The sequence below is a fragment of the Felis catus genome, chromosome B1 (assembly GCF_018350175.1).
Source record: "Felis catus isolate Fca126 chromosome B1, F.catus_Fca126_mat1.0, whole genome shotgun sequence".
In the NCBI taxonomy this organism is placed as follows: domain Eukaryota; kingdom Metazoa; phylum Chordata; class Mammalia; order Carnivora; family Felidae; genus Felis; species Felis catus.
In genome coordinates this window covers 179547020-179574589 of record NC_058371.1, presented here as the reverse complement: position 1 = coordinate 179574589, position 27570 = coordinate 179547020, and the positions used below count along the sequence as shown (strand labels likewise).

At 35.1% G+C, this 27570-nt stretch overlaps 1 protein-coding gene across 9 annotated transcripts in view; it reads left to right on the top strand.

The window, feature by feature from the left end:
* PCDH7 (protocadherin 7) overlaps positions 1-27570 on the top strand; it is a 420442-nt gene that overhangs the window by 382369 nt on the left and 10503 nt on the right. The gene's annotated exons all lie outside the window — the stretch shown is intronic.

Here is a 27570-nt window from a genome sequence, read left to right as displayed (position 1 = left end):
ACCACCATGTGATGGGAGAAGTTGCAAAGTCATGTCGCAAAATAGGGATGGAAACAGGGGAGGTCAGAGAATCATGGCTACTTTAGTAATTTAACATGAAGACCATACTAAGGGAATCATTGGTAAATCTGCTTTGGAAGTATCTTTAACCACTTTTATTGACGTAAGTTTGTCAGTCTCAATCTTTTTCCACATAAAACAAAACAATGCAAAAAACAATGAGCCACAAAACAGACAAATTGATCAAGCATATGACAGGATAAGTCAAATTTGTTAAAGTGTTACATGATGGAAATTTACTTTTTTTAAAGTTAGAAATACTGCAATGAATATTAACTGATTTCTACCTCTAGATTTAAATGAATGAATGAATGAATGAATGAATAAACTAATTAAATAAATTTTCTCATTTCCATAATTGGCATTTATTCTTTCCCAATTTTATTGAGATATAATTGCTATATTAATGTTGCATATGTTCAAGGTGTACAACATAATCAACTGATATATGTATAATGTGAAATTATTACTGTAATAAGCTTACCTAATATCCATCACCTTGCATAGTTATATATATTTTTTCTTTTAGCATCTCTTTTTAAGCAAATTTCAAATGTATTATAAAAGATAGTCACCAAATAGTACATTACATCCGCATAATTTATTAACCTTACGACTGGAAATTTGTACCTTTTGACGACATTCACCCATTTCCTCCAACCCCTACACCCTCTTCTCTGGCACCCACCAATTTGTTCTCTGTTTTTTTTTTTTCGGATCATTTATATAAGTTCATTTTTTAGGCTCCATTTATATACATGAGATCATACAATATTTGTCTTTCTCCATCAGACTTATTTCACATAGCATAATGCCTTCAAGTTTCATCTATGTTGTTGCAAATAACATTATTTCCTTCTTTTTAATGGCTGAATAATGTTCTATGTGTATATATAACATTATTTATTTATTCATTCATCTGTCAATTAGAACGTAAGTTATTTCCATGTATGCCTATTGTAAATAATGCTGCAATGAACATAGGCACGCAGATCTCTCTTTGAGATGGTGGTTTCATTTCCTTTGGATATATTGGAAATGGAATTGTTGGACCATAATTTTAATGTGAACATCCATTCAGTTTTTCAGTTGCTCTACAAACTTATATTCCCACCAACGGTGTACAGAGTTGTAGTTTCTTCACATGCTTATGAGCATTTGTTTTTAAGTTTGTTTAGTTTAGGAGAGAGCACATGCAGGGGAGGGTCAGAGAGAAAGGGAGAGAGAATCTCAAGCAGGCTTCTCACTGTCAGCAAAGAGCCTGATGTGGGGCTCGAACCCATGAACTGTGAAATCATGACCTGAGATGAAATCAAGAGTTGGAGGCTCAAATGCTCAACCAACTGAACCAGCCAGGCATCCCTCCTTATCTTTCTTTTTTTATTTGAAGTATAGTTAATACACAATGTTACATTAGCTTTAGGTGTAAAACATAGTGATTCCATAACTCTATACATTATACTATGCTCACCACAAGGGCAGCTACCATCTCTCACCATGCAGTGCTATTATAACACCATTGAGTATATTCCCTAGGCTGTATCTTTTATTGTGGGACTTGTTCATTCCATAACTGGAAGCCTGTGCCTCCCGTTCCCCTTCACCCATTTTGCCTGTTCCCCACTCCCCTCTTCTTTGCCAATCACCATTTTGTTCTCTGCATTTCTGTGTTTTGTTTGCTGATTTGTTGCTGTTGTGCTTTTGTTTTGCTACTGTTTTTTGTTTTGTTTTGTTTTTTACATCCCACATATAAATGAAATCCCATGGTATTTGTCTTTCTTTGAATTATTTCACTTAAATACCCTTTGGGTCCATCCATGTTGTCACAGATGGCAAGATGTCTCATTCTGTCTTATGGCTGAGCAATATTCCATTGCATTATACACCACTTCTTCTTTATCCATTCATCTATGAGTAGACGCTCAGGTTGCTTCCACATCTTGGCTGTTGTAAATAATGCCGCGATAAACATAAGGTCTGTATCTTTTTGGATCAGTGTTTTGTTTTCATTGGATAATACCCAGTAGTGGAATTACTGGATAGAATGACATTTCTATTTTTAATATTTTTTTTAACATTTTTTATTTATTTTTGGGACAGAGAGAGACAGAGCATGAACGGGGGAGGGGCAGAGAGAGAGGGAGACACAGAATCGGAAACAGGCTCCAGGCTCTGAGCCATCAGCCCAGAGCCCAAGGCGGGGCTCGAACTCACGGACCGCGAGATCGTGACCTGGCTGAAGTCGGACGCTTAACCGACTGCGCCACCCAGGCGCCCCTATTTTTAATATTTTGAGGAACCTCCATACTATTGCCCACAATGTTTGCACCAATTTACATTCCCACCAGAAATGTACAGGTGGCTCCCTTTCATCCACATCCTCACCCATACTTGTTTCTTGTCTTTTTTGTTACTAGCCATTCTGACAAGTGTAAGGTGACATCTCCCTGTGGTTTTGATATGTGTTTCCTTAATAATTAACAATGCAGATTTTTTTTATATATGTCTGTTGGCCATCTGTATGTCTCCTTGGAAAAATATTTCCTCAGTTCCTCTGTCCATTTTCTAATCACATTATTTGTTTTCTTGGTGTTGGCTTTTATATGTTCTTTATCCAGTTGGGATATTAACCCTTTATTGGATTTATTATTTGCACATATTTTCTCCCTCTCACTGGATTGCCTTTTTGTTTTGCTGATTTTCTTTGCTGTGCAACAGCTTTTTATTTTGTCATATTGTCAAAAGCTTATTTTTTCTTTCATTTCCTGTGCCTGAGGAGACTTTTCCATAACTACATTGCTCAGGTCAACGCCCACAAGATTACTGCCTCTGTTTTCTTTTAGGAATTTTATGGTTTCAGGGCTCACATTAAGGTCTTTATTTTGAGTTTATTTTTGTGTATGATGTAAGAAAATGGTCCAGTTTTATTCCTTTGCATATGACTGTCTAGTTTTCCCAACATTTATTGAAGAGACTCTATTTCCCACTGTATATTCTTGCCTCTTTTTGTCATGGTTCTTCTAATTTGACTATATGAGTGTGTATTTAATTTTGAGTTATCTTGTTCCATTGGTCTGTGTGTCTATCTTTGTGTCAGTATCATACTCTTTTGATTACTATAGCTTTGTACTATAACTTAAATCTGGGATTGTGATACCTCCAGCTCTGTCATTCTTTCCTGTATTTCTTTGGCTATTCAGGGCCTTTTGTCGTTCCATACAAATTTTAGGATTATTGGTTCTATGCCATTGACAAATGCCATTGGTATTTCGATAAGGATTGCATTAAATCTGTAAATTGCTTTGAATAATTGGACATTATAAGCATAGTAATTGTCCAATTCATGAGCATGGAATATCTTTTCATTTGTTTCTGGCATTCTTTAATTCTTTCATCAGTGTTTTATAGTTCGCTGAGTATAGGTCTTTCACCTCCTTTGTTAAATTTATTCCTAGGTATTTTATCCTTTTTGGTACAATTATAAATGGGACTGTTTTCTTAATTTCTCTTTCTGCTACTTTGTTATTGGTGTATACAAATGTGACAGGTTTCTGTATATTGACTTTGTATCCTCCAACCTTACTGAATTCATGTATTGGTTTTAATGGTATTTTGGTAGAGTTTTAAGTGTTTTCAGTATATAATTTTATGTTTTCTGCAAATAGAGAGTTTTACTTCTTCTGGACCAGTTTGGATGTCTTTTATTTATTTTCCTTCTTGTCTTATTGCTATGGCTATACCCACCAGTACTTTGTTGAATTAAAGTAGTGAGAGTGGATATCCTTCTTTGTTACTGATGTTAAAGGAAAAGTTTTTAGTATTTGCCCTTCAGTATGATATTAGCTTGGGTATGTCACGAGTGACCTTCATTATATTGAAGAATGCTCCCTCTAAACCCACTTTGTAGACAGTTTTTATCATGAACAGATGTTATATATATTTATTTTATTTTATTTTTTTGTATGCAGAAGACAGGAAAAATGTATGTTTACTCTTGTGTGCTTTTCACAGCATAACAATTTCAGGGGCTTATCTCTGGCAGTCCTAACCAAATTGATAGTTCCTTAGTTTAAACTAGGGAAGACGTGTGTGGTTGTTGTTTTGCTTACATACGTGTTACCAAATACAAATATGAGCACTCTGCCATTTCACACAGATACTGCCATTCATCTATTCAGTGTTTTACCTGATACCCGTAAACCCATTTCTCTATAAATCAGGCAGATTCCATTACATTCTTACCTTGTGTTCATTGATAACCATTCTCAAATTTTTAGTCTCAGGATAATCTGACCGGTGCCAAAAAGGTATGTCCAGTCAAAGTCTCAATATTATTTATTAGAAATGGAAAGTATGTATAGAACAATCACTATAAGAGTAGCATTATTTACTGAATGTACAAAACATGCCTAGCTGCCTGGGTCTGTTCTAAATTTGTGCTGTGTATTATTTACTTTGTTTAATATTTACAGCAACCATGGGAGCTATATACTATTTTTAGCACAGTTTGCAGCTGAGGAAACTGAGACAAAAGTATTAAAAATATTCCAAGGCCATATATCCTATTGGTGGAACTATGATTCCAACACAGACTCTCTGGCTCAAAAGTGAAAACACTTCCGCAATCCACAATATACTGCCTCCCCATGCAAATAACCACTTACGAAACCCATCGTTTGCTGTTAATTATTTAGTATTTCCCTGCCAAGAAAACTGATGCCAGATATTTATGTGTGAACAAGATTAAGTTCAATTAGTGACTCTCTACTGCCTCTGAAGTTTACCATGCTTCATGTTGGAAAATTGAACAAGAAATATGGAGTATAGAAGGTATTTATTCAGTTAAGCTATTTAGTGGAAAGAGAAGAAAAGGCTAATCATATGTCTGATAGGTATCTTACAAGATTTGGATTGTGTTAATGACTTGCTAGAAACCTTTACGCTTTCTCATCTTTTCCTGAAAAGCATTTGCAAAGCTTTTATTTGTTCAATTATGAAAACTAAAAGATGTAAAGCTTGGTTAGACATAAAATGGGTTTTACTGAGTAAGCCAAAAGATACAAAACTAGCTTGTCATACTAGCTAGTATAACTAGCTTGCTATACTTTGTATAAACAAAGTGAATACCACAACAGATATTGTGTAGGGAAATTTGTTGTTCTGAGTTCTGGATATGAGAGAACAAATCTTAAAGCTTAGAACACCAAAAGCAATTTACAACATCTAAGGGTCAAGTTCACATTAATGTAGGAAATGTTACCATGATATGTTTAAAGTCCTTGTTAAATTTAAGTCTGCATTTATCAACAGAATTTGATATTGAGACTTGCATTACAGATATCATAGAATTTCTATAAAGTCTACTCTACTGTGGTTGAGGTTTAGTTTTAGTATATTTGTGATTTCATAAAAAGTCAGTCCTAAAACATATGCTTTATATTTATTCTAGAAAATTAAATATTCTTAGAGGTTACAAATATTCTCAATGTACCTTATGTGTGGATATGTGTGGACTAAAGCATATTTCGTAATTTGCAGTATATTTTTTAGCAATTTACTATTTTCTTTATTTACTTTTAAAATTTTATTTAAATCGAAGTTAGCTAACATATAGTGTAATAATGGTTTCAGGAGTGGAATTTAGTGATTCATCACTGACATACCCTCAGTGCTCATCCCAACAAGTGCCCTCCTAATGTCCAATGCTCATTTAGCCCATCCCCTCAGCCAACACCCCTCCAGCAACCCTCAGTTTCTCCTCTGTAGTTAAGAGTCTCTTATGGTTTGCCTCCCTTTCTGTTTTAATCTTATTTTTCCTTCCCTTCCCCTATGTTCATCTCTTTTGTTTCTTAAATTCCACAGAAGAGTTATATCATATATTTGTCTTTCTCTGACTGACTTATTTCACTTAGCATAATACATTCTAGTTCTGTCACAAATGGCAAGATTTCATTCTTTTTGATCACTGAATTATATATATATATATATATATATATATATATATATATATATGCTATTGTTGATAGTACTGCTATAAACATTGGGGGTGCATGTGCCCCTTCAAATCAGCACTTTTGTATCCTTTGGATAAATACCTAGCAGTGCAATTGCTCAGGAATAGGGCGTTTCTATTTTTAATTTTTTGAGAAACCTCCATACTGTTCTCCAGAGTGGCTACACCAGTTTACTGTCCCCCAGTAGGGCAAAAGTGTTCCCCTCTCTCTCTATCCTTGTCAACATTCCCGCAAAGAGTTATATTTTTATGCTTTTCTCTTATGCTGTGACTATTGGCTTCAACTGTAGTTTTTGTGTGCTGTGGTCTCAGGAGACAAACTGAGTTCAAGTCCAGGCTAGGGCTCTTACTAGTCAAGTGATTTGGGCGAGGACTTAACCTTTTAGCGACTCATCCCTAAAATGAGGATGAAAAATTAAATGGGGTTAATAATTAAACATTTAAAACCATGACTGGCACGTAGTAAGCATTGGGTAAATACTATGATTATAAATTCTGGAAGTCCACTATGGGGACAGATGCTAATTAACTGAGTTTTGGGGTTTTTTTGTTGGTGGTGGTGGTTTGTTTTGTTTTGTTTAATTTTTTTAGTTTTTGTTTTTGTTTTTTTTTTTTTTCTGAGAGGCAGAAAGAGACAGAGCGTGTGTGGGGGAGGGGCAGAGAGAGAGGGAAACACAGAATCAGAAGCAAGCTCCACGCTCTGAGCTGTCCGCTCGGAGCCCCATGCAGGCCTGAACCCACGGACCGCGAGATCATGACCTAAGCCGAAGTCGTATGCTCAACCGACTGAGTCACTCAGGCACCCCTGTTTTTTTGTTGTTGTTGCTGCTGTTGTTTCTTTCTTTTTTTTTTTTTAAGTTTCTTTAAATCTTTCAAGCAGTAATGGAAAATTTCCCCCAGTTGACTAAACTGATTAGGTTTGGTGACTTTACATATCTTTACCTAAGCAGATAGGTTTCGGTGCTAATATGTGATATGGGAAACTTAGACATTTCATTATTGTCAAAATTAGTTACTCATGGTTTTGAAGGCTTGCGTCCAGAAATCTTCCATGTCCAGATATTTTTCTTGGACTTTATGTGCCACAGAGGTAGAACTGGTGTATGGGATTGGTACAATGGTCTGTATTTCCATAAAAACTATTAGGAGAGCAAAGAAAATATGTTTAGTAATTACGACTGAGAATAAAAGCCATCTGAATCTCTGCTTAAGGTCTTTCATGAGGCAAAACATTTTCAAATGAGAATCTATCTTTATCAATATTGTATGTTCAGTCGGCATACCATGCTGTGAGCTCTCAGGATGAACAGGAATCTCAAATCCATGAAGCAGAGACTCTCTGTTGTTTACAGTATTTAAAATAAATTGTTTCAGTTCTCTGTGGGACTGTTTCCTGTTGAGAAGAGCCTCATAATTAAAAACAGCAACTGGAATGGAATTATAATGCAGGTATTTTGACAATGTGGGCACCTGGTATATTATCTTGAAATAAACTGACCTATGGCTATTATGGATAGTGTTCTTTCTAGGCGGGATTTGCATAACTACAGAGAATTAGTCCCTCTGCCCATCCTTTTGAAAAGATCATAGAGTATTTAGTAGAGAGAAGATAATTATGCTATTTGGGATAATAGTCAGATTTACTGTCTAGGACTGCTATTCTTTACACTACATGAATTTCAGTATAATTGCTCAGATCCTGTTTAGATGAAAGCGGATTTATTTTGTTCAGGTTTTCCTTTATGCTCTCTTTTTATTCTTCTTATTTATTTTTTAAGCAAATAGGTCTAGCATTGCAAGCAAAATGGTATTTAATATTAAAATTAACCTTCTTTTGTCCTTATTTAAAAATTGTTTTTCGGAAAATTTTTGGATTGTCTTAGATCAAATTTTTTTTCAAATTATGACTGTCTTTTTTTGGTCCGGTATTTCATGAGCATGTCTGTTGTCTAAAATGTATGATATAACTTCTATAAGCTCTAATTTTATATAGACTATTTGACAACTATATATATACATACATATATACATATTATATATATAATTGTATATGTATATAATATAAATAATAAAATATACATATTATATGTAATATGTATATATAATATAATATATAATAATATATATAATATGTATATATGTATATATAATATGTATATATATAATACATATTCATTTTTCAGAATAAATCAACTCTACTTCAGCAAAGTCAAGTGGCAAATTGAAGGAATCTTTCCATTTGAGTTTCTATTAAGAGACAATCAGAATATTTGTATTATTAAGCTTAAATATATTTTGTTGTATTTTAATTGTAGTGATGCTTGCATATTATATCTTAAAAATTTACTTCACCAAGATAAATCCTCATCCCAAGGAACATGTTATATATTGTTTCTTCCTCTTCTACATAAATTAACTTTTTAATTTTTTGTGACATGAGGGAGCTAAAAAGTAAGCATTTCATATTGCCAATCCTGTGAATTATCCATATATGGCATCATACTGCATATGGTATCATATAATATATTACATATTAATACATTTATAATAAGCTTATAATAGGTTTACTTTAATAAAGCAATTTTATAATGTGTTTAGTTTAATCTGTGTAGTTTCTAGAATTATCTTTAATATGTTTTGGGAAATAAAACAGGATATTTTACCTGTTGAGCTTGACTACATGGCTATGAGAAATTTTGCAACAGCACAAAGTAACTCTTAGTAACAATGTGCCATACTCTTAATATGTTGTCACTTAGTTTGTAGACAATTTTAGAAATTTTCAAGTTAAGCAATTTGTACGACATACACCTACCATTTTCATATTATTCTGTCTTCATTTATCAACTAAAAATGTTTCTAGTCAACAAAAATTACCTAATATAATTACAGATACACTACTACTTCTGACATTTAATTGATGAGTTATTACATATTTGTGTGGCATCCATGGATAAATGGTAAATCAGTATATTGTTATCATTTTAAATATCCAGAATCTACTGGGATACTGCCTTCTAGGTAAAATTATCATAATACAGATATTGGCTTATAAATCATCCAAAATCTGTATTCAACATGCACTCCATTTCTGATAGTACAAAATCAGGCTTGTTTTTAGGCCTTCCGTGAAATTTCACAATTAAAGCATAAAAGTATTGGATCGACTTTATCAGTGTTCATCTCAAATTCAACCACCTCCAACATGCACACACACACACACACACACACACACACACACACCTGGCTAAAATGAGAGAGGAAGAAATAGGGAGAAAAAGAGGGAGGAGAGAGAGAGAGAGAGAGAGAGAGAGAGAGACTTGAACATGTACAACTATTACAACAAGCAATGTTCCTATTATTCATCAGATTCTTTAAATAAAAATATGTGAGAGCTGTCTTTCAAAGACTTCTCTTAAAGCATGAAATTGTTATATGGCATCCTAATGTAGCCAGTCCACAAAGCTATCTGTGATGGCAGAAAAAGGTTCTTTCTTGAAATGGAGGCTTCATTCTTTTACTCCCAGTAGCTATTCAACGCCTTTGTCTATTTATATTCATTATTGCCACTGTAAGAACAGTGCGGTTTTTCATGACTTCATTGGCAGGGGATGCGCTGATTCAGTTTTCCTGTCAGTTCTGACCCCTTTCTTTCCCTCCCCCACTTTCACTTACTGAAAAATCTACAAATAGGAGAAACACCATACACGGTATGATACACTACAAAATAAGGAGCACATCACAAATTAAGTTGTCATGTTTAGCTTGAATTTAACAGAATGGAACGTATTGAACAAAGGACACACAGAAGCTTATGAACAAACAGTATAATTTGATGGCTTTTCTGGTAGCTAATGATTTTTTAAAGCATGCTGAGTATTATTATCAATCCTCTGAAATTTTACGATGTTATTGTTATGGCTAATTTATTATTCCCTTTAAGATATTCAGTTGAGAAATAAAAAGTAGTTTGGTAAGATGATTGACATGATAGCTTCACAGTTTTGTTGCGAAATATGTGCAGCTATTTAATATTAATTCTTTATTTTCAGCTCATTTGTTGGTTTTCTAGGACTAGCATGATCATCTAATGGATTTTGTTTTTAAATGTTTCTCATGTCATATAAGGTATATTCATTCACTGCATAGAAAACTGTAGGATTCTTGTTTTCTTAAATTTTACGATAAATGATTACGTCAATATAAAATAATGGATTCTTTATTATGACTTGCATAACTAGGAAAAGAATCCTTGAAAAATACATATTCTATGCTTTCTTTCCTTCTAATAACCATGGATAGGAGGAAGTGATATTGAATTTTAAAGCAGTTTAACAAAAGTAATTGGATCTCACACAACAGAAAATCAGTTTAAAATATACATTTTGCCAGCTCAGAGAATTCGGTCTGTTATCACCATTGAATTCACATTTATTCTTTTCTTGCAAAATTCATAAGAAAAATCTCCATTGTATCCAGATGCCTTAGGTATGGTATAATGGCTTCTCTCTCTTTCTCTTCCCCAAAATAATATTATTTATAAAGAACCTGGAAAAAATAATGATGTGACAACTCTTCATTTTCTTGTTCCTGGGAGCTACAGGAGATATAAAAATCCCTCTCTAAATGCAGTTTAAAAGGTTTGTATAAGACTAGGCCTGGTCAGTGGAGGAAAGAGGAATGATCTTACGAGGTCTAAACCCTCTTTGTAAGTAAGGGCCTCTGACACTAGAAAAATCTGCCTTGTGCTCAAAATCTCTTGCATCTTCCCATCTGTGTTGAGTCCCTGCAGGCATTGTTGTATCTGACACAGTAATTCTCTGGAAAAGCATGAGACATCTTTAGTTTATCCAAAGTGGGTTTTGTTATAAAAAGCTCCAAAAACACTGTCCACAAACTTTTGTGGCTGTTATAGGTAATAACCAAAACAATACTTTATGAGCATTTCGTGTTTCATAGAAATTTATAACATCATGAAAGCCTACCAACATATCAAAATCTTTAGCGAGGCTGCATTGATGCCGTTACTATACACGTGAGAGGACTGAGGGGGACAAAGTTCGCGTCTTAAGCCCTTATGTGGCATTTCAACAGCATTGGCACCATGGTTTGCTGAAGCAATTTATGAGACTGATTTAGGAACTCCAAACAGGTCTTGATGACTGTCATCCCTGGAAAAATCTTGCCTGTTACTCTTTTCTCTCAATAAATTTCAAATGCAAATTGAATAGAGAAGGCTATGTAGGATTAAAGGGGGGGGGGGGAATGAGCGTTAACACAGTTGTAAAATACGTAAACCAAGGTAAGTGTGAGTACCATTGATAACCATAAGTCATAGAGCATTCTGGTTAAAAATCCCTAAATTGTACCTAATGTTTACTAGATTGTGTTTTAAAATCTTAAGAAACTAGGAAAAAGTTAAAGGTACTTTGGAATCTGTCTTGAATAAAATTCAGTAAATGAATTTACTGGGGTTAAACACTCACATGCTGCCAGGTTCCAACTCAATTCACCAATGGATGCTGGATGTAAGCTCCAGTCCCATTTCCTCTGGTTCCATTAAAGGCACTGAACTTTGCATTGCATAACATTCAAGATTCTTGTACATATTTGAAGCCTTTGACAGAGCAATAAGTATTTTGATGCTGAGACATAGTTAATATTTTAGCATTCAGTAATTCATTTATTCCACAGTTATTCATCGTGTATCTAAAATGTGCCAAGTGATTTTCTAGGAAGGATATTTATCAAGCCAATATGTTTTTTTTTTCCTGCTAGTATATTAGCATCATTATGATATTGCTAAAAACACAAATTTTCCAGTTTGGATGAGGCTATATCTGTCTCTCTATAGAATAGAATGACAGATGGAGATAATTGGCTGAAATTTACAAGAAATAAATTCCCTTTCACCATATTCAGGGATGGAAAAAAAGGTTTCATCTTTCATCCAATGCTGGGTAATGATGTTTGGAAGGATGTTGAAGTGGAGGTCAGCCTCCGTTGGGAAGGGTGGGTCGGGACTTTGTGGACCAGCATTGCCATTTCTAATAGGCTCCACGACAAAAGCTAAATTTTATTCTTCCTTTACATTTCACATCACTTATTGTACTTCTTTTTGAAAGTCATGGCTTTCTAAAAGGATGAAAGTTACTTATACGCTTGCCTTACTTTCCTAGATTCTCTGTACCTGGAAGACAGGATCCATGTTTAAAATAACCCCACAATCCATTAGTAGGGAACACCAAGTAACTATTTGTTGAATAAATTACTGCAAAGTTCTGCATTTACATCAGATGACCCCTCAAAACTTACAAAACTCATCATTCTGTTTTAAATCCATGTCTAGCATTGCAAGAAAGTAGCAAAGCTTGTGTAAATTATGATAAGAGCTCTGCTGTCATTATAGCACTCAGATTTGCTTTGAAAGGGAATTGAAATCAGCCACTGGGAACATTCTAAATCCTCTACTAATTTTAGGTCATTAGTTGTACTTCTTTTGGAACATTAAACAATTCTCAAATAACATTTTTTAATGTTGTTCTAAAATATATGCCTCTGCCTAGCCAAGTCATTTGGAAGTTTTTCCTTCCTGGGAAGCTAATCCATCATATTTCTAGTTTAAAAAGGATTTTAAACTGAAACAGGTTTAATGGTTAGTAACCCCTAAAAACGAAAAGACAAGAAAAAAAACAACAACAGGATATCATCAACCTGAGTAGTATCTAATTTAAAATCTGTTTGGGTATGTTCTGCCCTCAACTGAAAGCCATAATTTGGTACCGATTGTGCAAATGAACAAGAACTAAAGATACAGAAGGGCCACATGAAGACCTTCTGACCAATAGTGATATGTACGTAAAATACTTAAAACACTAAAATTAGAAAGACCTTAAAGTATATGTTCTTTAACACAGTAAAAAACAAAACAAAACACCTAGTTAAGACATCCAAAAAACTACATTAGACTGGATATTCAAGAATCAAGCTAAGAGAAATAAAAGAAAAAATATATAAATCTCAATACTTATTTAACAGACAGCTCCTGTTAGCTTATGCTTCGTTTTGAATGGTGAAAGGGCTACTAAAAACTTTTTGAAGGTAAAGGTAGGAATTCCAAAATGGTCAAGTGTTCTGTGTCATTGAGCTACACTTTTTCCCCCCAGAACAGTTTTGTTTGTTTGTTTTTTTGTTTTTAGTTTGTTTGGTTTCTTGCCGGGCCCATAGTTTTTCATTAACTTGTCTACCAGGTTCCAGCTTTAGATTCATCTCATAGGCTTTTGTATATTTTCTTGCCTCATAATGGGAAATGATTGATCAACTCACTCGCTCTCTGTTATTTTTCATGCCAATGTACTAATATCCTGTGGAGTCATTTTTAAAATTCTGTTTCAGCCTTATGCTACAGCCTGCCCATACACGTAGGAAGGAAGGGGGGTTCCAGCTCTAACACAGCTTCTAATGTATCTAACCTAGATTAATTTGTCATAGATCGGTGACCATTACGAGTCAATGTTGATAATGAATCCTCACAGTATACTTTGAAACAGAGCTGGAAATCTGTATAAAGTTAATGATAAATATAAATTCTTCCACAAGTCACACATCAGGCTGAGTCTCATTATCTTTATTTTTTCTGTTATCTGCCTTCCATTTCCTTCTTCCTTATCTCATACACTGCTCTTTTCTTTTTTCCTTTTCTCATCCTTTCTTCCCGTCCCCTTACTCTTCTTCCTTTCTCCCTTCTTCCCTCCTTCCATGTGTACCGTCATTTTTTTTTCCTTTTCTAATTGCTTCTGTCTTTTCTTTCCTAACTTTTCTTTGATTTTCCTTTATTCAGTCTCCTTTTTATTCTATTTTTTTTCTTTCTTTGTGTTTTTTCAATCTCTGTGTTATATTTACCACATGTTCACTGAAAACTAGTTAGGTATAACAGAAAGATGACAAGACAAAATGAGGATTCAGTGTTTCTTCCCTTATTTCCTCATTTTTTCCTTTCTTAAACATGTTATTTATTGACGACTTCTTATGTGCAGCCACCTAAGAATTTGAGGCACAGAATCCTGTTTATTTTTCAGTGCCTCTACAAGTAAGTAGGAAGGAAGATGGCTAAGCAAGGTAAATTAGCTTGTATAAGCTCATAGAATAAGTGATAAGACAAGGAAGCAGGTATGTTTATTCCATGATCCCTAGTTTAACCAATTTCTTTATACTTCTTTCACTTTCTAGATATTTTTTTTCCAGACAAATCACTTAGCAGCTGTTTCTTACTTTTAACCATCTGGGAAATGGACACATCTTTATCTTCTCATTCAGTAGGAACAATGCCCTAAAATATGCCAGAAACTAAATAATCAGTTCCTATGATGATGATTATGGTGAGGATGATAGCTTACACTTATATGGCCTTCGTGTGTCCACAGCTCTCCTTCTACTCTGCATGTATAAATACCTACCATTCATAATGTTATTATTACTATTAGCTATTTACCTTAATGAATGTTGGTGTGCTAAGTCTAATCCACAAATGGTCACTACTCACAAGACCATGTTAAAGCAAAGAGATGTCTTTGGACTGCCATGTCCTTTGTACCTTTTGGCTTTATTTTCATGTCCAGGTGCTATAAGAAGAAAAAAAAGGACCTTTAAAAAAATATTGTTTATTTATTCTTGAGAGAGAGAGAAAGACAGAGCACGAGCGGGGGAGGAGCAGAGCAAGAAAGGAACACAGAATCTAAAGCAAGCTCCAGGCTCTGAGCTGTTGTCCGCACAGAGACCCACGTGGGGTTGGAACTCACAAGCCGTGAGATCATGACCTGAGTGGAACTTGGACGCCCAATCGACTGAGCCACGCAGGTGCCCTGAAAAAAACACCTTTTAACCAAGCTCAATTCAGGTTGAATAAAATGTTCATTCAAGACAAATTTTGAGGAGAGAAGGCAGCATATATGAATTAGCAGATTATTTTTTTAACATACCAGAATGGCACTAGGAAGGAAGGAAGAGTGGGATGGAACTATCATATCAGTGGCTATGACTTGCTTCCTTAAATGTAAAGGAACAAATTAGAAGGGGTGTCATCTTAACAATTGCTTAAAAATTTAAGAATAATTCATTTAGGAATAGTTTATTTAATACTGACATCTCGGTTTGGAGCAAACAACAATGTAATATTCTGTGGATGCTTAGCCATTTGAGATATTTTATCTCATGGTCTTATTGTGTCCCTCTATCTTTTTCAATACAATCAAGAACATGTAATTAGTGAATGAGAATTTGTGTTTGTTGTTAGCTTTCCATATAGAGAGTAAAAACACTTCCAAACTCCAAATAGAAATGACATTGAATATTTTTTTATTTATTTTAATTTTTTTAATGTTTATTTATTTTTGAGAGAGACAGAGACAGAATGTGAGTGGGTTAGGGGCAGAGAGAGAGAGGGAGACAAAGAAGCAGAAGCAGGCTCCAAGCTCTGAGCTGTCAGCACAGAGCCCGACGCGGGCTTGAACTCACGAGCTGTGAGATCATGACCTGAGCTGAAGTCGGACGCTCAACCGACTGAGCCACCCAGGCGCCCCCACACATTAAATATTTTATAACAAGTGTCAGGGGAGGGGAAAACATATCTTTCATAAAAATTACTCCAACTTAGTTTAGAATAATCTAATCTAGCATAATGATCGTGGCTTGGTGATTCATCTATAAAAACTTCCATTGGTAGAAGAAAAAAAGGGAAAAAAATGATAGCAGATTTAATTATATCTTTCCCAGAAGAAAAACAAAAAGTGTATAGGGCTTCTCCTTCTTGGTTGGTAGCCCTGGGTTGGTAAATAATCAATATGATCATTATTAAATCTGATTCACTAGTTGTCTGAAAGGCATTTTGTTTTGTTTTGTTTTGTTTTGTTTTGTTTTGTTTTGTTTTTAAGGAAGCAAACTCCAGTCTGATGTTGACTATTTTGGAATATTTAGCCCTAACTATCTGGACACACAGTAAGCAGCATTTTCTATTTTACTGGTTTCCCATATTCATGAATAATGTATGACTGGTCATACTTCTCAGATCAACTTATTCTGAATCCTCAACCTGACTGCAATTTGAAATGCATTTAATCATGACAAATCCCTGTGTGTCCTTTGGAAGCCATATAGGCATATCATGAGCTGATAATTAGTCCTTATTTTGACTGGACAACATTTTTAAGAGTTAAATGACACTCCTTAATACACCCTAAAGGATAAATGAATCCCTTAAGTCATTGCTCTCTTTTATTCAGAGAAGCAAGTTCTCCTTGACAGTTACTTTAAAAGACAAGTTGTCTCAAGATATTTGTTTTCCCTTTTAAACTCTCTTGCTTTTGCACTTAAGCTCTGTATTATTCAGGCTAGTTAACATGCAAAGCAGGAAGCTGTTTCTTAACTTTTTCCCCCTCTTTTTGAAGATAATTTAATGCACATTAACTGGGATTCTACACCTTTTATACTTTCTAATCTGTTTAAAGATTCTTGAGATTAAATTATTTTTAATGCTTTTCAAGTCCATCCAAGTAATAGGCTAGATATTATATTGTGTGGAAGGTACATGTTCTTTTTAAATTCCTCAATTTTACCATTTTCTCATGTACCCTTATGGAAAAAAGGATTTAAGCCATTAAAAAAAATGTTATTTTGTACAAAATAGTAATTACGTGAAAATTGTTTCTTTAGGGGAAATGAGAGATTATAGCTAGTTAGGTAAATGACAGAGTACTAATTATTATTTATGGCCTTTATTATTATATATCTGCAAGTCACAATAGATTAAGTTTCAGTTAACTTTGAAAAGCTAGTAATTATAAAATACAATGCTGTCAAAAAAATCATTAACTTATGTACACCTAATCTTTGAAATTAAATTACTTTGCATTTCTTCTTCCAAGCTTCTTATAATATACATTTTAATACTTATTAACTTAAATAATTTTTAAAATTATCGGGGCTCCATTTAAAAGACATGTATTTGGCACTATAATTTGTAATACAAAGACATGAATCTATCAGCATTCAAGGGTGAACACCATTGTTTTCCTGTACTTAATTGGTAAATATTCTAAAAATTTAAGGTTTTGAATTTTTAGTTTCTGCCCAGAAGAGAGGATATTGAGGAAAAATAATAATTTTCAATAATTTAGAATGAGTATTCTGTCATTTAAATGTATGTGTGGAAAATAAACTAGAATAAGTAGTTAGACCAATAGTAGTGATAACAGCAGAAACATGTATTAAGTCCTTCTATATAGAGATCATTACACCAGGCATTCAATATGCATTAGAAAATTTAATTATCAAAACAACCCAATGGGTAAACCCAGAATTAAGCAACTTGCTCAAGGTCACATTGCTGGCAAGTGACAGAGCATAGACTTGCTTCACTCACATCCCATGTGTTAATCACTCTGATTCATTGATTCTATTCAATGAAGAAAAGTGAAAGTAAAGGTCTTCACCGAATGAAAATAAAGGTTTACACGCTGCATGATTCCTTGGTTTTTCAGTTTCAGCATACAATTAAGAAAACGTACAAGGTATAGAAGTGTCCTTAAAGTCCCCATTTCTTTTTTACCACATTATTTTCTAATATACACGGCTTTTCCCCATTTCAACGGATCAAATCTCAGCTTCATGAGTTGCAGTTATATGTTCGTAAGCAAACTAAAAATGTGGGTATTAATCAATTCCCCGATTAATACAAGGAATCCAGTTGGATACGTATGGCTCAAGTATTGCCTTGTATTCACTTTCTCTTAAGAAATTGGTACAGCCAGTATTTCGTTCCCAATTTAACCCATCCAATTGTGATTAATATGGCCTATATAATCTCTTTGATGCCTTGTTTGCCAGAAATAACTGTCCACACTTCTTTTTCTTTTTTCTTTTTTTTCTTTTTTTCTATTCTGGAAGCATTTATTTCCACCTCTCACATCCAATTCACCAAGGAGTGGTTTGCCATCTCCTGTTTTCAGAAGTTCAGCCCAGCACAGTGTGGTTTCCAAACATGGCTTTTCTGTCTCTGGAATGACAGTGATCGAAAACCTCATAATTGAGGTGTCTTTCTATGGTGCAGAATTCAAAATAGACCTATATTGTGAAGATGGAACTGTTTCTTAGCTGAATATGGTTTTAATAATAGAAGTTTGAGGCTTTTTCCAACACAGTCATTTAGTCTCTGTGTTTCGACTTGGATATAAAACTCTTCATCTTAAAGACCACTGAGGGACAGCTGTGAGAGAAAAGCCCAAAGGAAAACAGTCTGTCCCAATGTCATTCTGGCCCTGGAGCCTACGCCCACCCACACTTCTCAAATTTTTACCCTTCTACCTGTCCAAACTAACTGTTCCCCTTAATTCAAGTTAAGACTCTTTGAGATTACTGCTAATTTGGACATCCAGGGACACTGCTTTTTCTCGCTCTCTTCTTCTACACAGAGAGTGCTTTTCTGTTTTAATTCAGCTTGGACAAAGCTGATTTTTTTTCTAACTTATGACATGAGTTTCTAGTACATTGGTGTGTAATTACTGAGTGGTAATATGGTACAGTGGGTAAGCGCACAGCTCTGAGGTCAGACGGCCTGGGTTTGCAACCACATTGCAATCATACTGGTATTACTCACTAGATGCAGACTCTCGGGTAACGCATTTAACTTCTCTGTACCTTAGTTTCCTCACCTGCAACATGGGGGTAATACACAACCTTTTCCACAGGGTTGCTGTGAGAACTGAATGAGGTAATAATATATGTAAAGTTTCAGAATAGTGTGTGATGTGTCAATAGTTTTTGAATGAATGAATACACTTCTGCAGGGTATGTTATCCCACTAGTGGGACCTAACATCTTCATGAACCCATAACCTTTACGCCAGTTTTGTGCAGTAAACTCCGTCTTTACTTTCTCTCCATTGTGGAATTTCCACTGAGTTCCCGTGTCCTGCCATAACAAGTCCTAATTCCACTGGTCCGTGGCTTTTTGCAGAACACTGAAGGCTGATGAATTAGCAAGGTTCCCATCAAATGATTCACTTAAGCACTTACAGAATACAGTCACATGGTTCACAACAGCACACATAATTTTTAAGTGATTCATTTAAAGGAAACTCCCAAAGCATATGTTTTAGTAATTATTTTCATTGTTCCAATATTTGTAGTTTTATCTTTTTTGTTTGCTATGGAGAAGGGTTCATTTGTACAAGACACTGGCCAGTACACAAACACTTTCTAAAATTAATTCCCTCCAACCGGTCTTCTCTGCCTGAGATCTACCGAATAGCCAGTGAAGCTAACTCATTGAATACATGGGAAAATCTGTTTGCACCATGAAACCTGCTTTCCTAAGTGATGCCCACTGCTGGCAAAGCAAAACTGAAAACATTGGGTGGGGGGGGGGGGGGAGAGAGAGAGGGAGAGAGAGAGAGAGACTTAAATAGAGAGCATACATAGCAGATGGTGGGGATAAGTGGCTGAAATTATGAAATTATGATGGACTATTAAGCTCCGATTCATGCCTTTCTTAAGTCATCTGCAGAAGACATGGCATTCTAATTGCATTCTTGAATTTTTTACACTATGAGTTTGTTAAGTGCAGGCACATTTTACTAAAAAAAAAAAATCCTAAATGTATGTAATTTGACATTGTGACAGATTAATACTTAGGCATGAGACCAGCCGCACAATTAGACAGCTTAAATGTGTCCTACATCTTAATGTCTATATGACTTTAAGAAGTCATAGTAAGTCCTCCTCTTCCAAAGGGTCTGTTGCCATTTTGCTGACTGAAATAAATCAAAGTCTATCAGAGGATTTAAGTGGATTACGAGAAAGCTCATCACAATTACACATAATTCTAGAAAATTGGAATCTAGGGAATTAACTGTAAATTCAGAATGTCTCAAGGTAAAAATAAAAACTATTTACAGTAGACTTTTTGAAGTGATTATTGAAGACGTAACTCTTATTTTTTGAATTATCTGAATTCTTTTTTAATAAGGATAAAACTTTAGTCTCTGAAGTATCACCTGAAATGACAGTTAAAAGAACAATTTAAAATTCGTATGACATTGTGTGCATGCTAACATTATATTTTGTGTTAGATATCATATAATATATAGCTGACTCAGAAGTAGGTGAGAATGCAGATTCCCATGTGATATGATTTAAATTAGAAACTTTCAATCTTTTTCAGTGTAATCTAAAATGGGAACTCCATTTTGTAGAGGAACCAAGTACACACATGTAAATATATGTGCTCATGTTACAAACTACAACAAAATCTTCACAAAATAAGGTGAACATGGTATGCACTGACGATGATTCCCTAAATGAGTTCAACCACCAACTCATAAGTTACGGTCTTCAGTTTGAAGAGCACTTACCCAAAATCTAAATTACCATGATTTTAACTTGTGCCCATCACGTTGCTACGAAAAGGCAAATAAAATGTATTAAGTTGAAATGAATTGGTACACTGCCCACAATAGCTCCTGTTAAAATATACCCACGTTACAAAAATGGGAGAAAAGAACTTTCTGCTCGTCACTTTTGCTATCACATAGAATGCCTTTCCTTCATGATGACTTGTTCTGAATATATTCATTTATGATGTCAGCTGTGTCTAAGCCAAAAATAAATTTTATTTCCCAAGTTTATTATTGGAAGATTTGTATAACTGCCAACCAGAGGTCATGAACAAAACTAAACAACTCTAAAAGAGCCACTATCCATAAGCAAAGAGGCTTAACACATTTGTTCATAGGTATAACCTTGTGACCACTAAATACAGGATTTTCCAATTAGACTTATTCTTAGCACCCAGTACTGTCTCCACTAAACCCACCACCCTGCGCTAGGCTGAGCGTGAAGGCTGCATTTTGTTCTATAACATATATCCATGGGTTATTTCAGTCAACTACATCGTTCTGTTAGAAAATAAATCCCAATGGGAGAAACAGGTACTAAAAGGGGATAAGGAAAATGAATAGTTGAGAAATTTACTCAGATCTGCAAATACCAAACAAACAAAAATCACCACATTTTCTGTTTGGCCAATTACATTAAGAAGAAATCAAGAGAAATCACTATTAGTTGGGTTAGAAGAAATCTCAAAGGAGATATTTTGGAACTGGATTTTGAAGGGTTTGGTGGGACAAGGCAAGGACTAGTATAAGAGGCAACACGTTAAGATCATGAGCAAATAGAATAGCAATGGGCTTTCTGGAAATGACAACTGCATTAGGTCTGTTGAAGTGGCCAAAGAAAGCATGTAAGAATGGAAAGAGATTAAGGATGACAGACAGGATAGAGATGCTGAAGGGGCTTCTGTGCAAACACTTGGAATTTGAAATTTATACTGAAATTTATAGAAGGGGGTTTTCTTCTAGAGAGAGAATTGCTACTCTACTTAATGTCCTTAAAATAATGATACAGGTGTTTTCTTAGTAGACATGCTACTGCTAACTCCTAGGAGCAAAACAGGCTAAATAAAAACAAAAACAGAGGTGCCTGGGTGGCTCGGTTGGTTAAGTGACTGACTCTTGATCCTGGCTCAGATCATGATCTCACGGTTTGTGAGTTCAAGCCTAGCACCGGGCTCCACACTGACAGTTCAGAGCCTGCTTGGGATTCTCTCTTTCTCCCTGTCTCTGCCCCTGCCCCTCTCCTGCGTGCACTCTCTCAGTCTCTCAAAATAAATAAATAAATAAATAAATAAATAAATAAATAAATAAATAAACAAAAAGCATTTTAAAACAAAACAAAACAAACACCAACACAAAAATGATACTCAAGTAATAGATATCAGGAAGTCACAAAATCCCCATAAATCTGACAAAGCTCTCTTTAGGGCCATGTTCCAGTTCCTGGCTCTATTCTTAGATGTTGTGTAATGCCCAGTTTTCTCTCTCCCTCTCTCTCTCTCTTCCTCTCTCTGTCTCTTTATCTCTCTCTCTTTCCCCACCCTCTCCCCCCTTCTTTCTTTCTATTTTTGGGAATCACACCTCCCAAATATAGAATGGCTTAAAGTGATTTCTCTGGTAAGGATCTCAGAGAGGGTTATCACTGGAGGGATGGGAGGGAGCAGGAGGAGGTGATTGTTCAGAAAAGTGAGTTGTTAGTACTTTACTGGACAAAAAAGAAATCGAACTTTGTTGATTTGTCATATACAAATCACTTAGACAATGATATACTATGATATAGTGAAATTTTCAAAAGTGCAACATAAAAATTCTTGAGCAGATGCTCAAAAATTAGATAAACATGACTCAATGAAAACATTGCAGATCAAAAGTGTTCTACTCTATTTCCTTTCATGGATGGAATATGGGTAGAAAGGATCAAATACATCAAGTCTATGCTGTCCCTACTCTAACCAGAAAATTGATGGGAGTGTGTATTTAGTTCCTCTCGAAATGGTAACAAAGTGCTACAAATTTAGTGTCTTAGAAAAAACAAAAATGTATTATCTTAAAGTTCTGTAGGTCAGAAGTCTGGCATGGGTCTTCCTGGGCTAAAATTAGTCTCACAAGGGCTACTTTCCTTTCTGGAGGCTGAAGAAGAGAATCTGTTGCCTTGCCTTTTCCAGAGCCTTCCCTCATTCCTTGGTTTGTAGCCTAACCCCCTAAAAATCTCCCTATTTTGAGGTCAGTATGTTGGCAACCTCAACACCATCTGAAACCTTAATCCTCCTATCCCAGGTAACCTAACATGTTCACAGGTTCTGGGGATTATGAGGTAACGTCCTTGCAGGGAGCCATTGTTCTGCCCACCACCAAAAGGGAGAGGATATGCAAGATGGCTTCTGCAGAGTCACATGGAGCGTTAGATGTGCATCTGGATCCATGCAGCATGAGAAGATGTAATGTAAGCAAGAGAGGATACCCAGAGCTCGCTTCTCTGCCAATCAGAGGCTCCAAGGGAGGTTCAATAGTGAGACTTTGCCACTCTCTGAAGAAATAGGAAGTAAATAAAGGAAAACATTTCAATGAGCAGCAAAAATCAATCAAGCAGACTGATCCAGTGTTACTTCATTGATTTCCCCCACTTTAGCTGCTCTTTGAGTCCTGTTTGCTAATCATCAGAGAACATTTCTTTCCTTCCTTTTCCTTTTATTTACCTGCCCTGCGCTCCCACGCTCTTCACTCTTTCGGTCCTAATTGTGATTGCCAAGTTTAGTTTCAACTGATCAACTTATTGACCAGAGTAAGGAGCCAGAATTCCAGCGGTTTTAGAACTCTCCCCATAAATGGTTTCTCAGCTCCCACCCACTAAAAGCTTCCCAGACCTCATCTCTCAACAGCACTGCAAAACAAAGTTTTCATGAAAACTTCCTGAGAGTAAGAAACACAAAGGAGGAACTTCTCATCTTTGTCCCAAATCACAATAACTAATGGGATTCTGTTACAACGCAGCTGTTATTACAGAAGTACTTCCAATCAGATAAGCTTTTCTGTACAACTTGTGAAATATTTCAATAGGTAATCTCAAACAAAGAGTTTGAGAGTATATTTGAAAATGGCCATATCATTAGAATAATTGCATAGTTTCTGAAGATCACTACGTTGAAGAAGAAAATGCATGGGTACTGTGTTTTTTTGCCACATTAAAAAAATAATTATATTGCTTCCATAAATCTAAATTGCTGCAATTTGCCCTCGTGTAAAGAGTAATCACAATTACATTACAGTTCTCCTTCTTACATGATTTGAGCTTTAATATAGTTTATTTTACTCTGGACTTCACACAAAATAATGCATAGAAAACAATACTTAGAAATATCTTCTATCTCATCATAGCCACTGTAGTGATGTTCTTCTTACTTAAGACGTCCCCACATATTGAATTAATTGTTTTAATATTGAACATATTTGCATTCAGTATATAGGTATTTAATACCAGATCCTTAGTACAGGAACTGTTTGTAAACTTCTTGCTTATTTTTTTAAATGCTTTATTGTGGCTTTTGTTGGAGGAAAGAAAGTTGGAGAAAATAATATATATTAATTGATTTTTTTTTCAATTTTTTTATCCTCTTTATTTGTACAGAATTATGTTATGTGGGGAGGCAAAGATAAAATGAACACTGCCTTTAAGAACACAATCCAAAGATAATATTCTAACAGTTAATCGAGACTTCATGTACTAGTTTTAGAGTAAACATACATTCCTAAAGGTAATATTAATATTTATTGTAGTTGTAGGGTATATATTCTACAATTTTATGGTCAACAAGAAAACTGAAGATTTGAGACTTACTGCAAGTGACTCAAAGTTGACGTTTGCAACACTTTTAGTGTTAGCAACAGGAAAACCACTATAAAGTGGCTAATACCTTTCATTAACTTAAAAAAAAAAAGAAAACTTCATCTGGATTATCATTATTTTTGTGTAAATCTTCATAATAACAACAATCCACCTCCCATCTTCTAGTAAGTGAATGGAGATCTGGTTGCTGGCAATCCAAGACCCCGATTTGAAGCAAATGTTGGATATCACATTTAGGAAAGAATACATTTTCCAACTGGTGATGAGCAATCTGTTAAATCTATCCCCAAACTTTAATTTCCTATTTACATAAAGCCTTATAGATTATTGGGGCTTTCGGATTGGGACGTTTATGTGACCAAACTCAAATAATAACATGGTCAAACCTAAATTATTTTTTTCTTACTTCAAAATCTGTTTCATAAATTGTTTTTGTTTGTTTTAAATCTTTCCATCAGTATTTGAATGATCATTTATTTACTGCATATAATTTCCATTTTTTGAAGATGCATGTCGGATTGTGAAATATTTCTTAACTTTTGAATCAAACTCAAAGGGGAAAAATGTCAAGTATAAAAAATATTCCATCTTTCTCCCATCCACCAGGAGGCTGCAAATATATTGTGATCCTAACTTGGTTACCTTGAACCCCATGGAAACCTTATGCAATTTTGTGTGGTATATATATCTCCATCTAGGGGGGGCAATACTTGTAGGTTTTATTAGATTATTAAAGACTTTGACACCCAAAACAAATAACTTCTAACATAAAAAAAAAACTTATGAAAGATAGGACTTTTGCGGTAGAAAATAAGCACGAGTGGTTGAAAAACCAGGATTGGCCTTTAGTGGAATAATGAATTGCTAACTTGTGAAATAAATGCCCCAGTCTTTTCCTGTGTTTTATGAACTCTTTTGATCAATATCGGAGCATCTTCTCATTTCCATTTCTTTCCTTCTTCTCCTTCCACTCAGTGTAACCTGCACCCCCTGTAATTTTCATGTATAAAGAGAGAAATCAAAGTGAAATCACATCTCTGATGCGCATAAATTGATCACTCCCAAGCAGTCACCGTAGATTTTTCTGCTGTAGTGCAGTTTTCATGTGCCAACCAGCAGATTCATGTTTGAGTTGATTCAGCAAGACTGCTTGAGACATGGTGTGCGCTGTCTCCTCTGTATATGATAATGCCACATTCAGAATGACAGTGGTCTAAGCCTCAGGGCAGTAAATGCTTCTTGAGATACATTCAATTGCTGTTTAACTGAGTTTAGCCTAAGGTACAGAGAAAAGTTGCTGATGCTTTCAAACATGTTTAAACATTTTAATATTGTCTTGGCATGTCAGCTTGAACTAGAACACTCCTAGGTAGAAAATGCAGTGAAACCCTATAATTGCATACCCAGAATTTCCAGAGCTTTCTCTAGTAGCCCTCAGCTTGAACTTGTTAATTAAAATGTGCATACGTCTCTGAAAATGTTCTTTGCAAGAGTTGTACTTTCAGTAATATTGGTCAGTTTGTGACTCATGATAAGACGACATAAAATAAGTAGCATATGTTATTTCCAGATCTCGCTGTTGTTTATATATAGCAGATCCTATAATAATATACCCATGATCATTATCTCCGTGATCCATCACTGTATTGATAAACTCTTCCCCCTCCCAGAAAAGCAAAAACAAACAAGCATAATGTAGGGGCTTCAAACGACAAAGGTTTATTACTTCTCACATTTCTGTGGCTCCACTGCTACTTGTGCATGGCTCAGTTACGAAGGAGTCTCTTTCTCAAATAGCGTTTCATCTTCAAAGAAGCTAGATTGTGTGTTCTCTTGGGGTAGGGATGGCAGGGTTCCATGGGCAAATGCAATAGATGTTGTTGCTAGACTTCTTGAAACCTAGTGTGGAAATACCACGGTTTCACTTCTGCCACATTCCAATCATCTAAACTGGCCTGTCTTCGAGAGGTACAGACGTAGAATCTACATCTTGACATAAGATCAGTGATGTCACATTCCAAAGTAATGTGTATAGGAGATCAATTCCTGGCCTTATGCCACAATTCACAACCGTCATGTACAGGCATCATGAGATCTACAGAGCTCATTTGCTGAATGGCTTTTTGTTGCGTTATTTCCGGTGTATGAAGGGTGCACTGAATCTGAGGTGTTTGCCCTGCTACATTTATTATCCTTCCTAAATTTCAACCTCTTAGTCTTAGATTAGTTTATTGCCAATTTTTGGCCTCTCTTCAGAGCACCTTCTTCTGTTACAACTCATACAGGCAAAGCAATGTAGCAAGTAACAACCCAGTACTTAAGGGGCAAATCTCTTTCAGATAAAAAGTATTAATTGTGAGATTGTTCTGGGTAGGTTGTAAAGGTAACTGCAAATAATAGAGCATTTCCTTTTTCGTTTGGAGCAAACATCATGACACATATGGAATACGTCTTCTCTGGAAAAGTCTTAATAAATAAGCACCTGACGTAGAGTATCCAGAATATGGCAACCTGTGTATTTTCCTAAACAAATGGTAGGTCTGGTATACTGCAGACTCTATAAGCATAAAGACATTAGAACAACAGGAAAAGTAACTCAAAATACATGCCTTTTTGATTGATGGTTGGTATTAATTCCACAAAATGTTTTCTGAAAACCTTTTAACCAAATACATCTGAAAATTCAGAGTCCTTCATATGTTAAAAAAGGTATTATCATGCATGCATCATACATTACTTAAAAAATCTAAGACCTAGACAGTGCTCTTAATGAAACACACTATTTCTAGAGAAAAACATAAATATTTATACCACATAAGATAAAGATGAAGAATAGCCTTAGATTGAATGTCTGGGGTGTAAATTTATGGGAAAACAAAACAAAACAAAACTTTGGTTTTCAAAGCTCTTTTGAGGACAGAATTGTGCATGAGGGATGGTGTGCCTGAAGTAGCTAATATTTATTGAGGGTTTATTGTGTGTTTGAGAATTATTACAAATATTTTACCTATATTAACACACTTAATGCTCATCATAATCCTAAGAAGTTAATTTATTCTTATATTTGTTAAGATGAGGTAATTTAAATAAATCAAGTTACTTATAGGGCGTCGGGATGCCTCAGTCAGTTAAGCATTCTATTCTTGATTTTTGGATCAGGTCACGATCTCACAGTTTGTGGGACAGAGCACCATATCAGGCTCTGTGCTG